Below are 16,227 nucleotides of genomic sequence, written 5' to 3'. Positions count from 1 at the left end.
AATACGTACAAGCTGTTTAATCCTCATTACACCTTACTGCCCAGAGCTGACACAGGCCCCATTCTCAACAACCCTCCTGCATACACTTCAGAAATATTGCTAACTACATTTACTCCCAGGTTCAGTGCAGCTCTCATTTAAAAGCATTTGTAATAAGGAACAGTCTGATAACTCTCTATCATCAAACCTCTTCATCATAAGATAAAGCATGAGAATATGCAATGCAGTATCATTCACAAAATTGATGAGAAAGGATGGCAATCCACAAGTGTAAACAACCACAGGACATCCTTTCCCTACGGAAGCCAAGGGACAAACAAGTTACACAACGCATTTTACAGAAAGCAACAAAGAGAAGGCACGATACAATAAATCCTTCATGGAGTATAGGAACCAAAACAAAATAACAACCAGAAATATAAAGAAAATAATTAATTCAAGATGAAAAAAAGTTGTTTTGAAAGCAATTACAATTTTGATCCTATCTTATGTTACTTTTACTTGAACACATCGCTACAAAAATACACTGTAATCAGCATAAAATAGGAGCACTTTCATGCAGATATACTTTATCTATCACTATTTTAAAATTAAGAACTTTTTTTTTACTTCCATTTCATAGACCTTGTCAGCCAATGGAGCACTGCCTTAAAAATTTTTCTGTATCTATATAAAAAAATTATACCAATTTATCTAAGTTCTCTGCTTTTTGGAAATAGTGACCAGATACAGAAAAGAAGTTGATGCAACAAAACTGCAAAAAATTGTTCTGACTGTTTCTATAAAGGAGAAAAAGTAAGGAAGGCAGGCAGGCAAAGAGCTATTCAAAATTGGGAACCTTTTCTAAAAATATTGCATAACTCAAAAACTAATTAGGCTACATTTTTATATATCTAGATTATTATATTAAGATGATACGCAAGAGCAAGTTTCAACACCACCATTAACAGTGAATACTGAAATACAAAAATTTCACCACTCTGTTGGAACCATCAACACTGCACTGACTGACAGAAGATGCATTCAGAGCCACACAACCTCAATCCTCCCTTGTGTCCACACCAACTTGAGTAACTTTGCTGCTCTGGCTGAGAAGCAAAAATAATCCAAAAAGTCAAAACCAAAAAATCTGTGCAGCTCCATGAGCTTCTATAATTCACTGTCTATGCCCATCCATCAGTACTATCAAGAGAGGTAAGTAGAACACTTCAGCAGAAAGAAATAATGTAGTAGCAGTGCAATTTTAGCCCTGGTTTACTTTAGGCTGAAACCAAAGCTACACAGGACACTCTCAAACTGCAGGCACTGTGGGAATTGACTTTTGAACAAGATATGCCTTTAAAGAACATCTGGAATAAGTCAATTCTGTAACTTAACACAAAGATTAACTCTCATTTTCAATCCAGGTTTTCAGCTTTACTTTAGGACTCTTTACCAAATTTTAACTGAATTGCTTTTTTGCTCATGGTTCCAGAGGAATGCATTTCCATGAGGGAAAACACAGAATACTCTTGAGCTGGAAGGGACCACAAGGATCATTAAGTCCAGTTCCTGGCCCCACACGGCACATCCCAAGAGTCACACCCTGTGCCTGAGAGCATTGCCCAAGTGCTGGTTGAACTTCCCTGGGGAGCCTGTTCCAGTGCCCAACCACCCTCTGGGTGAAGAACCTTTTCCTGACATCCAACCTAGCCCCCCCGGACGCAGCTTCAAGCCTTTCCTTCAGGTCCTGTCACTGGTGGTCACCACAGAGAAGAGATCAGTGTCTGCCCTTCCTCTTCCCCTCACAAAGAGAATCTGTTATTAGAAAACTGTAGTAGGAAACAGGGCATTTACTGAAAATATCATATTCTCAGACATCTCAAATCCCACTGCATTCACACAAAAAAAAATTATTTGCCCTTCACTGTCTTTTCTGCTCACAAAATGTAACTACCTTATACAATTATCACAAAACTTCAGGACTAAGAAGGCAGTGACTTTAATGTTACTCCCTCTTGAGATAGCAAGCCAAACTCTGAATTGCAAAGCACCTAATATCACTAAAATTCCTCTTAAATTCAGTAGCCAAAACTTGGCAAATTTCCTGCTTACTCAGCACTCTACCAAAATGGTTAGTCTTGTTCTCTTTTAGAAAGCAATCACCCACAAATTTCAAAACATTCTGGAAAAGGTATTAAGCATCCAAATGTGAAGGAGCATCACAAAACTGTTGGTTTTTATTTTGCACCATTTCTATACTGAAAGACTAACTTATTGATTTTTTTTTTTAATAACAGACTCTGTGTTATAGTTTTTTCCTTCTACTTTCTGCGGCTTAATCCTGGCATCAAAAAAATTCATCCAAAGGATGGCATTCATGCTGCCAACAAACATACAGCTTTTGGCAGGCTACAGAGAAGTCAGTGCTTCTCACAGAGCAGCTCTGTGCTGTATAGAGGCTGATGCCAGTAAAACATTAGCCCAAACTGAAGTCTATTACATAAAATATATGCAAGCATCGGCATCATACTCCGAAAATTCATTTCTCTTGATGAGTAACAAAGTCTTTAAAGGCCTTATAACTAAAAATAAACAAATGAAGTATAGAGTTGTCTCTACGTTTCATTTTAAACTGGAAAAAAATCACTAAATAATATAGAAAATAAAAAAACACACATGGGAGAGCACAAGCAAAGATAGCCTAAAGACTCCAATGCAAGATATTACTCTCACATGCCTTTAAGTAATTATTGCTTTCTAAGCTCTTTGTCTGTCCTTTGACATTGGAAACAGATGAGGAATTGTATCTCAAGCAGAAAAACTGCTTCATATGAAGGATAAAAAGAACAGCACTGAAGGTCTGTACATTAATTGTACACTCATAAATGCATAGTAAGCAATAGAAGTTTTTCAGTTCAGCTCATCTTCTGCAGAGTAACACACTCAGTAGCAGGGTATGGAAACATTAAACGAAACACAGTAAGAGATGCACTGTCCTCTACTTCCCAACTCCTCAAAAGCTGATTCCCTGAAATCCAGTACTTTGACACAGCTGCAAGCTTAACTCATAGCTCAAGCTATTAGATGGACTTTGTTGCTCAGATTTCTGTGGACAGATATTTTCAGTAACTAATGGAATTGTTCAATCAAACAGATTCATTAACCAGCCATGAGAGTAAATAACCTTTATAGGAACTGTATGCAGCAACTCTTCTGGACTACAAGGAGCACAAGCATCATGAAATATGCATATACACATATAAAATACATGGTTGTGTACACTTACAATAATATACTTAATGTAGAAGCTGGTCTTAGTGGAATCATGTTTAACACATAAGCCAAGTTCTAATGTAATTTTGCATTACTTCTTGTTCCTATCTTTTTTTTTCTAGAAAGTGGCAAAAAAAAAACACCACATTCTCTTTGTTAAATGAACTCTGATGCTTTAAATTAGTACCAAATTTTTATGCACTTGTAAGTTGACCAAATCAGGATGAAATTACTTGGCTTCAAAAGATCATCTACCTCTGTTCTATCCTACAAAGTAAAAAAAAAAAAAAAATTACCATGCAAAACACAGGTCTGTGCTCCCCACAAAGAAAAGGTAAAGAGTTATAAGCTAGAGCAATTAATAAAAGCTCAAAGCATATGTTTATGGTCACCATAATCATTCTACACATAAAACCAGCCTTCTGCTCATTATCCATGTAGAACTCTCATCAAGTCAAAATTTTCTAGTATAAATATCTGTGTATTTCCATACAATATTTGCATGCAATTATTCTGGCATCAAGTAGACTTAAAAAGTCATAACACTTTATGAGGTCATCTTTATGGCTATGGGCTATCTCTTTAAAGAATAGTGAAAAGCCATTTTTTCACAGAAGGCAACAGTAACAGAACTCATTTTAGTTCATGTAATACATCACAAGTATTGTGTTTGGCATTTTGCAATACCAGAGCCCAACCCAAAATTTACTTTTATGTATTATCTAGAAATCTCAGAGAAATAATTCTAAAGGCAAGCAGACTAGAAATATTCCGAGCATTTCCCCTTACTCTCTGAAACATAACATGGTACCTTTCAAATAACCTTGAAATCTAGTGCAAATGATGATTTCACATTCCTATACTGGCTCTCAAATCCTGCCTGCTAGATACCTCTTCACATGGTACACCTCTGACTGCTAGCCAGCCACTGGAATACTGACAGGTCTAAAATACACCTGTGTATTTGCAGCATACTAATTTACCCAGCCAGCAAGGGGGCAAGGAAGAAATTTGAGGGAAGGCAGCCCCCTGGGAGACTTCCCCACCCCATGAGTGCAGGCAACAGGCACAAAGAGCTGACCCAGCTCCCTCTCAGTACTATGTACATAGTAAAACTTAACTGAAGTCACACTTTTTATTCATCAGTTTAAAGTGTTCAAACAAAAGAACCCATTAAGAAAAGCTGAGATTTACAGTTCTTGTTCCTTTCAAAAACATCATTAAATCAGCTTTTTATTACACAGCAACATTAAGGAACTGTTTACAAATCAAAAATGTACCTTTGTAAGCATACCAAACAAGTCAGGGTGTGGTTGCCTCAAAACTGGCAGGGAACTTTTGCCGGTCAAATATTTCCAGTTCTACCGTGCAGCAGCTTGGGTTTAAGGCAATATAATGCAACAGGTTAAAACTCATTCAGAGCTCTCATGCCACTGCCACAACTACAAGGTGTGCCTTTTGGCTCTTCTGGAGGTACTCTTCACTGTTCACCTCACTTTGCTTGCTTGTTCAAAGAAAAACATCCATCATTTCTTTACAACACGGTACGCAGTAAAGCACCCTGACTTCCACAAAAGAGGAGTCCAAGCATTTAGGATTTGCTGAAGAGACAATAAGCACACAAAAAAGAGAAAATAAGCACACTATTTAATGCAATATATCTGGAAAGTTCAGCAAGATACATGGAGTTTTAGTAGAATATTAACATCTCTCGCTGAAGGGTCTTAAAGAAACCAAACCCTCATAGGATGAGAGCAACAAATTACCTACAGATTACTACTGCTCAACAAATATGGAGTGGGAGAAAAGCAGCAGCAGTAAGCTTTTTTAAATGGTGACCCAGTAATTGGAAAAGAAGGGAAGAAGATGATGCACTCAACCTTCCACAAGGATGTACACTTACACTTATAAATACAGATTAAACTGACAGCTATAGAAACTTTCACAAATGTTGTAAAGCCAAAAAGTTTGATAAACAGTCAGAACAATCTCGTCTCAAAGTCACTGTGGATAGCCACAGAAGGTTTAGACAATAACTGGCTGACTATGAAATAAAATGTTATATTAAATCCATTGCCTGTAAATGTAACAGAATGGAAAAATAACCTCAAGCGGTAACAACTGGAATAGTTTAAAAGAGAAAATGAAACAAAAATCATTGTCCTATACAACCTACCACACATTGCTCAAAAAGATAGAAGGACCAGAGAAAAGGGACAAACAGACATAGCTTGTCTTCCATACAAAAATTACAGATAATTATGGCCTCAGAGGTATTCAAAAAGAGCTAAAATCAGCAACATAAAGCAGGAAATAGCTATCCATATTATACAAGGATTGGTAAAATACCAGTAAGATAACCAGACTTTAGGAATTCAGGAGCAATCTTCTTCCCTACAATATATAATTGTTACCACAGGACAACATGAAAATCAGAATTACAGTTTGATTGTGAATCCACAGAGGATCAGGCACTTTTTAACATAACACCCTAAATCTGTCACCTCCAATGCTGGCAGGCGTTAAACCAGTATAACACTGTAAAAAGTGCTTGTAGCATCTTATATATGGCTTGTAATAACCTCTTACAATTTTCCTCTAATATTATTTGAAAAAAAATGAAAGGGGGGGGGGGGGTGCTACATAAACCCTGCCGTGTTTAAGGTTTAAATTTACATCCTCAAAACTGATACATGTACAACAGCATTTGTTAATATGTATCTAAGTCACTCTCCAAAGATGAAAGGGACTGTTGTTCTCTCCTTTTTCAGTAGGAAAATGCAGCATTTCCTGAATATCATGTCAACCTGAAGTTTTCTAGACGGCATTTGGAACAGAGGAGAAGGGAGAACATCACAAGGGTCACAAATGAGTCATCTGAAACTACAGATGAGCAAAGTTAAACAAACTGCTTCATTAAGGAGCCCTAAAAAACCTGAAATAAATCCCACGCATTCCTGTATCATCAGAAGATTCATACTAGGTGGAAATATGCACATAATTGGAAAAAAAAAAAGAAGCTTTTAAAATAAAGCCTGTGATAACAAAAAGTTACAAGGTTTTTTTTATGCACTTCAAAGGTCCTATTCAATCTTTGAAAACATCTCTTATTTGTAAGCACATAATGTAAGATTATGCAATTGCATTATGGCAGTCCCAAAATATTATGTGCTGAAAACACCAAAGCATTTACAGGCAATGCTTGCCAAACAGTCATTCCATCAAAACCACGACTCAACCACTACTTGAGCTAAACTTGTTTGAACCAAATCGAAATATAGATGTAAAGTATGTTCATACTAAATTGCAACACAAATTCCAGGAAAACAAAAACAACACACCTGTTGGAATACATGCACAGAAGCAATCTGCCATGCAGAGACCTGCCAGACACAGATTTGAAAGAGGAGATGGGGACAAAAAAAAAAGGTTTACAAACTATGTTTCATAATAGGAACATACAGAAAATCCATAAATTTCTCAGATCACTGACATGGGTGGGGACTGCACTGAGAAATGAAAGGAGTGACCCAATCCCAACAGAAGGGAAAAAAAACAGAAAACAAGGAAACCAAGGGGTCTGTCACCTATAGATTTCAAGTACAGTTTAAAACATAACTAGATTATTCTCATCCAACAGCTGTGTAGTGTGTTGTGAAAGAGACTTTGTCTCATCCCAGTTTCTAGTGTCCAAAACAGCCAACAACAGTCTCAATTAACATCCTCATTGCAGAAGGATATAAAATCAAAAGAAATACAGAAGAATTGTTGTGGCTGTGAATTCTCTCAGAATGAGACAGCAGCTCTCTCAGTACTCTACTCACAAAGCTGCATTTGTTACAACCTGTGTTCTTCTTCTCTTACAGATAAAAGTTTACCAGCTCTTTAAAAATCTATTTCCTAGCTTTGCTGGCCTTCAGAGAAGGCAATGTACAAGCACCCAGAAACACCAGAAGTTAGTATTATAACTTTTAGGATGTGACTTCATGAGCAAATTCTTGGTGCAGCTAATTGTCCCTCTCACGTCTTCTCAATTTTATGTATGAGGTGGAGGACTGAGACAGCAACATGACCCCATGCAGCACTGACATTACATGGGAGGGGGGCCCAGAAGCAAAATCTAGCAGTAAGAGAGGCCAGTCATAATGCAGCTCCAGGTGCAAGTCTGACACATAAGGCACCCTAGTTCATCATTAAGTATATTAGGTTGTTTTGCAGGTCCCTTTCCTGGGCTGTCAAACAAAATTTTTAGACACATCTCTCAATATCAGAACTTCAAAGGAGATTGAAGAAATCCTGCACACACTCCCCCTCCACCACCTGCACTAAAGCACATTTCAGCTTTTGGTGCTTTTATAAACTAAGAGTTTTCAAATTAAAAATTTAAAGAAAAAAAAACCACCAAAACCAGTGAAACCAAAGTTCCCCGCTCTACTCTGTCTTAACCACACAGGTCTCCTGTAGGCATGTAAGAATGGCTCACTAACATTCAGGAAAGAGTTAAATCCCTCCAATCACAAACAGTCAGAGTCTAAACCATTCTCAGGAAAAATAACTGAACTCATTACACTGAAGAGCCTTCCTAAGTACTCCTCAAAAGATAACACTAACAACAAAGGTTATTAACATCTTCATAATTTTCTAACCTGCAAGGAACAAACAGGACCTCAACTACTGTTAGCTTATCTGTAACACTACAGTATGTTTAAACCACCTTTGCTCTTTCCTCATCTGCCTTTAAGAAATATGAAAAAAAAAAATCTACCTGCACACAGGTAAATTCCCCTTGTTCCACTCCTCTCAAGCTCAGACACTCTTCACATTTAAAAAGAAAACTTGAGCCAAATCTTTGGAGATAAGATATGCGAGGCTGTATTAGATGAGGATAAGACTGCTAAAAAATTGGGAAAACAGTGGTGGGTGGTTCATAATACACTGTTGCAACACCAGGCTGAACATAAGGCAGCTAAGCATGTTACTGAAGCCCTTAATAGAAATATATCGTGTGGGGAGGGGTCATCATGTCCCCTACCTCCGGCAGTATCTAAGGTTTATTTGCCACCGAGTTCACCACTCATGGCAAGCAGTGAGCCACCTCCTCCAGAAAACCCTTCTGTGCCTTCTGCACCGTCACCTCCATGGCCGGAGCCTCCGGTAACTGGTGAAGAGCCTATCCCTGGGGCAGAGAGTGACCTAGCGGGGGCTATCACACGGCAGCGGAGGGAGGCACGGGCTGCGGTGGCAAAAGAGGTCATGGAATTGGGGGACAAGGAGGCAATGGATGTGGCTATGGATATAGCTTGTCCAGTGGTGTTTACTCCCACTGCACAGGGTGGGCTCAATGCCACCATAACAGCATTAGATTGGAAATTGTTGTCACAATTGAGAGCCACAGTTAGCCAGTTTGGAGTCACTGGGGAGACTTGCTGATCATTCGTATAGAGTGCTTCATTTCTCCCACCGACCCAACACAAATCCATGTTAGCATTGCACTGCAGAAATCACATTTTCTTTGACAGAAATACAAGAGCTTCAAAGTATAAAGCCACTGTACTAAGTCAATTTTGCCACAGGATGATTCTTTCTGTCCATCAAAATCTCTTGAAATTCCTACAATGTTACAATGAATAGTCTAGCTCTGCAGCTAAGGAATTTATCTGGATTTTTCTGTGTAATTTCTCTTACAGTTTAACTACACACTGTGAAACAGATCTTCAAAAGAAACCGAAGGTTTCCTTCTCAGCCCACTTCCATTCCATCTTCCTCACAATGTGAGCTTTCTACTGCACGTCAAAAAATTATCAGGCAAAAATTTAATCTCTGACAAGAAAAAAGTTATTTAAGTTCAAATAAAATACATTTTAAAATATTTCAAACCTAAGGCAACACCCTGAAATTATTCCTGAGTAACAGTCATGACCTCAATATATTAAACCTCATTTAAAAACTGCTTCCTCCAAGCTCCACTGTCAACATGGCACTTTAGTTCTTTTGTTACATTTCAGAATAAACAGGTGTCAAAACTTCACTTCCTTTCCCTCAGTGTTCTGCCACCATATCTTGGTATTGTGGAAAGCACTTCATGTATGTCATTTTCCAGGTTTAACTACTCCAAATGATGGTATTTTGCCTTATAATAAAACAGACACAGACTGAATTTGAGTGCTGTCTTTATCCTTCATAATTTCCTGTTTTTCCACTTATGTACCAAGAAGTGGCATGTTCTGCATTACAGGAGCCAAATACCCATAAGAGTTCTAAGCAAGATAAGGGAATTCTTACCCTGCTCATCAATTCCTTTAGATAGCTGTTCTAAAAAAGGTTTACAAAAATCTTCAGATTTTTATTCCTATCAGAACCAACATCTGTTAAGTCCAAAGAATAGTCTTCACCTAAAAAATATCAAAAGTAGATCTGATTTAATGGCAACAGCATCATGACTGAGATACACACACCAAAAATTCCCTTTTCCTCCAAAATACACTTTCTAAATTCATTCTCTTCTTTTGTAAAAACCTTACCAAGCAAAATTTAGTTACAGTTGCAGCCATATAAGCAATTCACAGAGCAAACTGATAAACTGAGCAGGACTACATGGCAAGTTCAATTATGGATGCATCATATGCCTCCATCATCCTTTAGGTACACAAAAGAATCAATTTGTGCAATTTGTTCAAAACACAAAAAGCCCTTTTGGCAAGATCACCCTTCAGCTGAACCAACAGTCTGAACACTTGTCTGCTGCGAACACCACACAGCAGCAACAGCACCTTCAACAAACACATCAGTTACATGGCTCTGCTACAGGAACAGAGCCATGAACACGGTGGGGGAATTTGCCAGATCCCAATGTTTATTAGAAGAAATAACCAGTGGGTTTCTTTTGGTGGTGATATTTTTTCCTAATTAACCTTCCTCTGATACTTAAGGTGACCTTTACCAACATCTCTCAGCAGAGTATAGCAGTAGGCCTGGATGTTGTTCCAAGTTGTCCCTGGAGTTGCTTCCAAGTTTTGTAACTCAGTTCTCAATTTACCTCTTACTTTACACACAGCCAGAACTGCAAATCAGTAAACTCTAAAAATGAAACATTTATGTCCCAGCAAACATATACATCAAGAAAATTCTTATATGCACCTTCACTGAACGCCATTATCACATTAAAGAACAAAAACCAAAAACACTAATAACATCTGTTATTAGCTTCAATATAAAAATACATAAATCTGATTATACCTTGAACACATATTCCAGTACCAGTTCTTACTTCTTTCTGTAGGCTGCAGTTAAGGGTTATCTTTCAGGAGACATGGTGATCAGTAGAGTCACACTAAAAAGCAGTATGCCAAGTAACCACCATTTTTTCCTAGTAAAGACTCTCAACCAGAATGTAATGTGGTAGAGGTTCAACAACACTGCATCTCTCCTGCCCATTTTCTCTCCTCTTCCAGTGGTCATTAGCCAGTTGTTCAGCTAATTACTGTTTGATCTAGTACTCACTGTTGCTGCAATTATGCAAAGTGGAGCTTAGCTTTTAAGAACAATCTCCATTTTATCTACTAAAACACATGAAAACAAAGACTAATCAAGCAAGTACTTTATCGTATATTCTCCCACCAGTGAAAAGGAAAGGCTTCTCAAAAAGATGAAGCTCATTAATTGAAGCAACTTTTACACAACTTTTCAAAAGCATCAGTTGGGGGGAAAAAAAATAAAGAAAAAAATTAAAAATCAGCAATGCTGACTACCTGCCCACTGAGCATTCAGTTGCCTTTGCAGAAAAGTTCTAACGTCCCACCAGTGCCTCCCATTCCTCAATGCTACACAAATTCTTCTATTCCTGCCAGCTTTTTGGGAAAGACTGGTGTCTTTTAAAGGCACAAATCAAAAACCAAAACATATTTATAGGTACTAGGTTATTTCTTTGATTTCACCAGTTGGTAAGACAGGAACTAATGAAAAAAAAAACCAGGGCTGCATTCACCTTGGCCACAGCTGCTTTAAAGCAGGTTCACCACCTTCCATAATTAAACTCACATTTGGTATATACTGAAAGCCAAGTACAACCAGTGAGGTCTTCAGAGTCAAACTCCTCCGCAAAAGCAAAAATGAGGCACTAATTCTTCAATTTCAGTCAAGACATATTCTAAATGTTTATCTTGTATAGATCACTGTCCTAGAAGAAAACTATGACAGAAAGCAGCTTTAGATAATTCTCCCACACAGGCAAACCTCCATCTCCAACTAAAGACTGCCTTAGGCTACAAATCAAAATTTCCAGCCATATTTCTGCCACTGAAAAAATACTTTTTAATGGAGGGGGAAAAGCTTAATAATGCACTTTATGGAAAAGAAAGAAAAAATAATTCAAGTTTATTATACCCCAATTTTCTTCAGCTTATCCATTCCACAAGTAACTCCACATACAGAACAGTTCAAACATAAAGGCAACTCAAGTCTGAAGTAACAGTAATTTTATTTCCCTTCCTTTTATTTTCATTCCAAATTTCTCAGCATTTCTATTTCAAGATTTGTATTTCCAGGACACCAGACAGACTTTCACCCAGCAACAATAACATCCCTATAGCTGCCCTTCAGTAATCCCCCTGCAAGCCGCCTCAATTTCACTCAAGGCAGAGACTCCCCACCCTAAAATACAGCCTTGCTTTCTCCTAAACTATTTGTGAATTACATATATACGCCAGAAGTTAAGCTCCTACAAGTCTAGAAAGGTTTAGCTGACCTACATCTACTATAAATAATATTTCAGCAGTAAGGTTGAAGAAGTTAACAACCATGAACCCTGTGGATTTTTTTACAAGTTGTTCTACAAAGAACAAGATGCAGCTCGGAAAGCCCACGCCTGTGACTACAGAAAGTAAGCTGCAGGTACATTATGAAATAAGTTCATCCTGTATGAGTGATTAAAAATATTAAACTTTCCTCATGGAAATAAAACTCTTAAACATAGAAAACTTGAGTTAGCTGAATCTCCATGCGACAACCCACATAATTTCATGGCAGATTAAATGAATCATTTAAATAATCTAAGAAGCACAAAGCCATTCAAAAAGGCACTGTTTAGATTTTTATCTCATCTGTGTCCACTGATCAAATTAAGAGAAAAAAGTAACACTGGCAAGATAACAAGAGTGTCTCAATTAGATTAATTATGCCTGATAAATCTTTTCCCATGAGGTGTAAGGCAAGACAGCTGTGACAAGCACGGGCTGCAAACTGATTTGTCCTTATGTCTTGAAACACTATGTGCTATCTTATAAATGAAGCAAGTGATCCTATCTGCTGAGAACCCATGGTACAAGAGCTGTAGTTGCCAGAAAATAACTGTTGTGCAGGTCCCAGCAAGTTTTAGTTAGTCTTCAGCAAAAATCAAAGTTATATGACTAAAAGTATTACCATAGGAGAGGTGTGAACCTAAACTAAGAATCCAGTTTCTGGATGATCTGGACTCTGCACCAAGAGAACTCTACGGCAGCTTGCTTCTGTTCTGGCATCATCATGCAGCCTGCTAGACATCACAAGCAATATGATGAAAGATACAAGTAGCAAGGGCAAAACATCTTTTTTCACTGGTCCATGTAAAAGACTGATTTGCATTTGGACAAAAATATCATTACTGTCTGTTCTCTGTTCCCTGCCACTACTTCATTTCCCTACTCACTGTTATTGGGAATGCCCACTTTCATATTTCTCCCCTAAGCATTTATTCTGGCATGACTATTACCGACTTAGACACATTAAAATATGGTGCAAAGTGCATCCCTGCATGCAGATCAAACAAACAGTAATTTATAAACTGGAAGCTGACACCAAAAATAAAGAGGGCAGAAAACTACTTTTTCACTCAAAGTCAGACAACTACCACAGTTTGCTTGATGCCTAGCTTTAAGAAATGCAATATAACATGCCACACAAGGCAAAATGCATCAGAAGGATAACTAAAATGAAGTGCAATTTCTACCAGTTCAATTTAGACAGAAAAAAGCTTCAAAGAGTGGAGAAATACATTGATTAGATCTGCACCTGCATGAAACAAGCTGGCTATAAATTAGTTTACTTCAAACTACACAATGTAAAAAACCCTTTCTGAAAACAGTAATATAGTAAAACATTATTCAAGCTAAGACTCCTCATCCACCTAGGAGTAAAAATAGACATTTCTGAAAATGTACAATCTCAAGCTGTAGATAAGAGCAAGTTAAAAATATCTGCCTTGAAGTGCTTGATGGTGCTCTGTCTAAACCTAGAAGTGACACTGACTTTTACTCAGCACTAGTGAGATCCCAGCTAAATGAACATGTCTAGTTTAGCCTGCTCGGTGTAACAAAGATGGACTAAAGAAAGTTCAGCAGAGACCACCAAGCCATTTGGGGACTCAAGTGCACAAGGAACAAGGACAGGCTGAGATACTTGCATTTGTTACTCTGGAGAAGGCTTGAGGGAACATCTTGCTTTCTGCACCTACATAAGGGGAGTTCACAGCAAAGACTAAGCTAAAGTCACTATCACTGTAAGTTGCTGAAATTCAATAATCAAGGCCAGGAAAGACTCCTCCATTGCAGAATGTGTAAGAAAACAATCTTGTGGCACATGAAACACTCAAAGAAATATCCCTTCCTCAACATTGTTGATAAACACCACTGTTGGGGAGGGGAAAAATTAAAAAAAAATATAAGCATTTAAATGGAATCTCTACTAAAATAATAAGAAAATTTTTAAACTTGCCATAGTTCAAAATAAAAATAAACCACTTTAAGCCACACCCTTAACAAATATTTTGCCAAAAACCTCCCAACACTATCACAGTTGAACCTCTTCACCCTGCACTTTTGGACACCATAGATTCAGACATATTCCATAGCACCCAAGACACTACTTATGAACCTCAGCATCTCCTATTCTGTAGAAATTCAACCCCAGATCCTATGCTAATTTTTTTATTAGTTTTAAAAAAATATACTTTGCCACAAGGCTAGAAGAGTATGCTTTCCCCTTCTGCAAAAGAAAGGTCAAAAGACTTTAAAAGAGCCCAATTCATATCTTGAAACAAAAATAGCAGCTCGTAATAAAATCAGGTCAAAATACTGAGAACTTGGAACATGTAAATGTCTTCAGAGGGAGATTCAATTTCCAAGCAATAAGACAGATCCAAACAGAACACTTACGATCCCATTAAAATCTTTTCCTCTAAAGGCCCCCTCTTTTCTTTAGCATTCTCCAGATAAAAAGATTTACAGTCTCATATCTATCAAAAAGATTAAAGAGAATTCAAGAAAGAATCTGCTTCACTAAGACTGAATTATTTTTTCTCTTTTACAAAATTAGAAATAGGCTTTGGGTTTGGCATAACTCTAAGAATGGATGTTGAATAAAAAGATAAATACAATGAAGAACAGTATACCATGTCTGAAAGCATCCATTCATAACTTCAGACAACAGTGGTTGCACAATGCATCCAAAGACCAACCCTTCTATAACCATACAAACACTGCATAAAACCAGTTATTTGTTAGGTACAAAAAAAGTTGAAAAGTACACTTTCTCAAATATTTGTAGAGATAAAGTTGTCAGGAAGTTACAGGAGATGAAATACTGGTTTCACAAGCATTTACAGCAAAACTCTGCACTATCACATCACCAAAAATGATAAATTTGATCCAAATGAGATTCAGGCACATGCTCAAATTTTATCAGGTGCGGCAGAACATGACACCAAACTGGTATCAATGATAGGGAAGTGCATTAGATCTAATTCAGTATAAAATCATAGTGGTCTAAATAATGAATGTGTAATGCAAAAAAGTCATGCTGCTACCTGGTAAGTGTTTTGATTTTATTAAAGCCAATGGAATAATTTAAGAGATTGATACTTTACATATGACCACCGTACTTTCGACCCAGTACTGGGAGTCCTGAAGTCCTGCTTGAGGCATCACTGAACCAGTGTTCTAACTTAATAACCTGAAGTTTGGATATACATTATTACATACTCTTCACACCAACTTACATGGCTTTGTACGCTAGTGCTCCTTCCTCCTTTTACTAAGAAGGAACTTAAATGCATTTTGTGTTGCAGCACTTCTTCAGCCCAGTGATGACTGATGCTGAATGCCTGAACAAGGGTCAGCCTGACAGATACCATCATCTAAACTGAAAAACCAATACAGCAGCCCCAAAAAGCAGTAATCCTAGGAGATCTGTGAATCACTATCATCTAGTATTGGGCCATGCAAATAGTCAGTGCAGGTGAAGAAACAAGTATTCTCCTCACCTCTAGAAGGAAAGAGGGATCAAAGAGCTCTAATCTCAGGAAGAATGGAATGGAATGGAAGCAAGAGCTCACTGAGCCCAGCCTGCACATTGCACAGCAGCTGCTGGAATCCCAGAGGCAGAAAGAGGAGTCTGGTCCCGTTACTGCTCCGCACAGTGCCACTGCCACAGACAAATAAGTCAACATGCAGCTTATTCAAAGACTTCCCCTTCTGAGATGGCTATAAACACTCAGCATCTCTACAACAGGAGAAATCTCACATTGCAACCTATATTCTAGTCAATCCTCAGTGCAAAAATAAGTCATTACAAAATTCTGCTTCACCTGCAGCCTTACTGTCCAACAATCAACAGCATTACAACTGCATAAGATTCTAACTTTTTAAGTCAGGATGTCCTTTTTGGTCAGACAAGCAAGAGCAAGAAAAAAACCATCTTTCACGCTCATCCCACCACCTCCTTTCAACTAAGCCTTACAGGCACTTGCCAGTAAGCACAGGCAGTCAGAAAGAAGCCAAAAGTGTCTCTTAAGAGTGAATTGCAAGGGCAGGACCCCATTTGTGTTCATCCTCCTCTGACATTCACAGAATTTTACAGGGTGAGCCTTAAAACACTCATACATCTCTGTAGCACAATGAAAAAATTCTTCTTGAGGAAAAGTACTATGAAAAAGCTTTTGCT

General features: G+C 37.8%; 1 protein-coding gene across 4 annotated transcripts in view; it reads right to left on the bottom strand.

The window, feature by feature from the left end:
* SIPA1L1 (signal induced proliferation associated 1 like 1) overlaps positions 1 to 16,227 on the bottom strand; it is a 200,608-nt gene that overhangs the window by 172,078 nt on the left and 12,303 nt on the right. Inside the window, exon 1 of one of the 4 annotated variants that reach the window (XM_031065724.1) lies at positions 9,538 to 9,636. The exons of the other annotated variants lie outside the window; for them this stretch is intronic. The gene's annotated coding sequence lies outside the window, so the exon portion shown is untranslated. Of the gene's footprint in view, positions 1 to 9,537; positions 9,637 to 16,227 lie in introns of those variants that run through there. 4 annotated transcript variants of the gene reach the window in all.

Source organism: Geospiza fortis, unplaced genomic scaffold, assembly GCF_000277835.1.
Source record: "Geospiza fortis unplaced genomic scaffold, GeoFor_1.0 scaffold54, whole genome shotgun sequence".
Taxonomy (NCBI): Eukaryota; Metazoa; Chordata; class Aves; order Passeriformes; family Thraupidae; genus Geospiza; species Geospiza fortis.
This window is presented reverse-complemented; position numbering and strand designations above follow the sequence as displayed.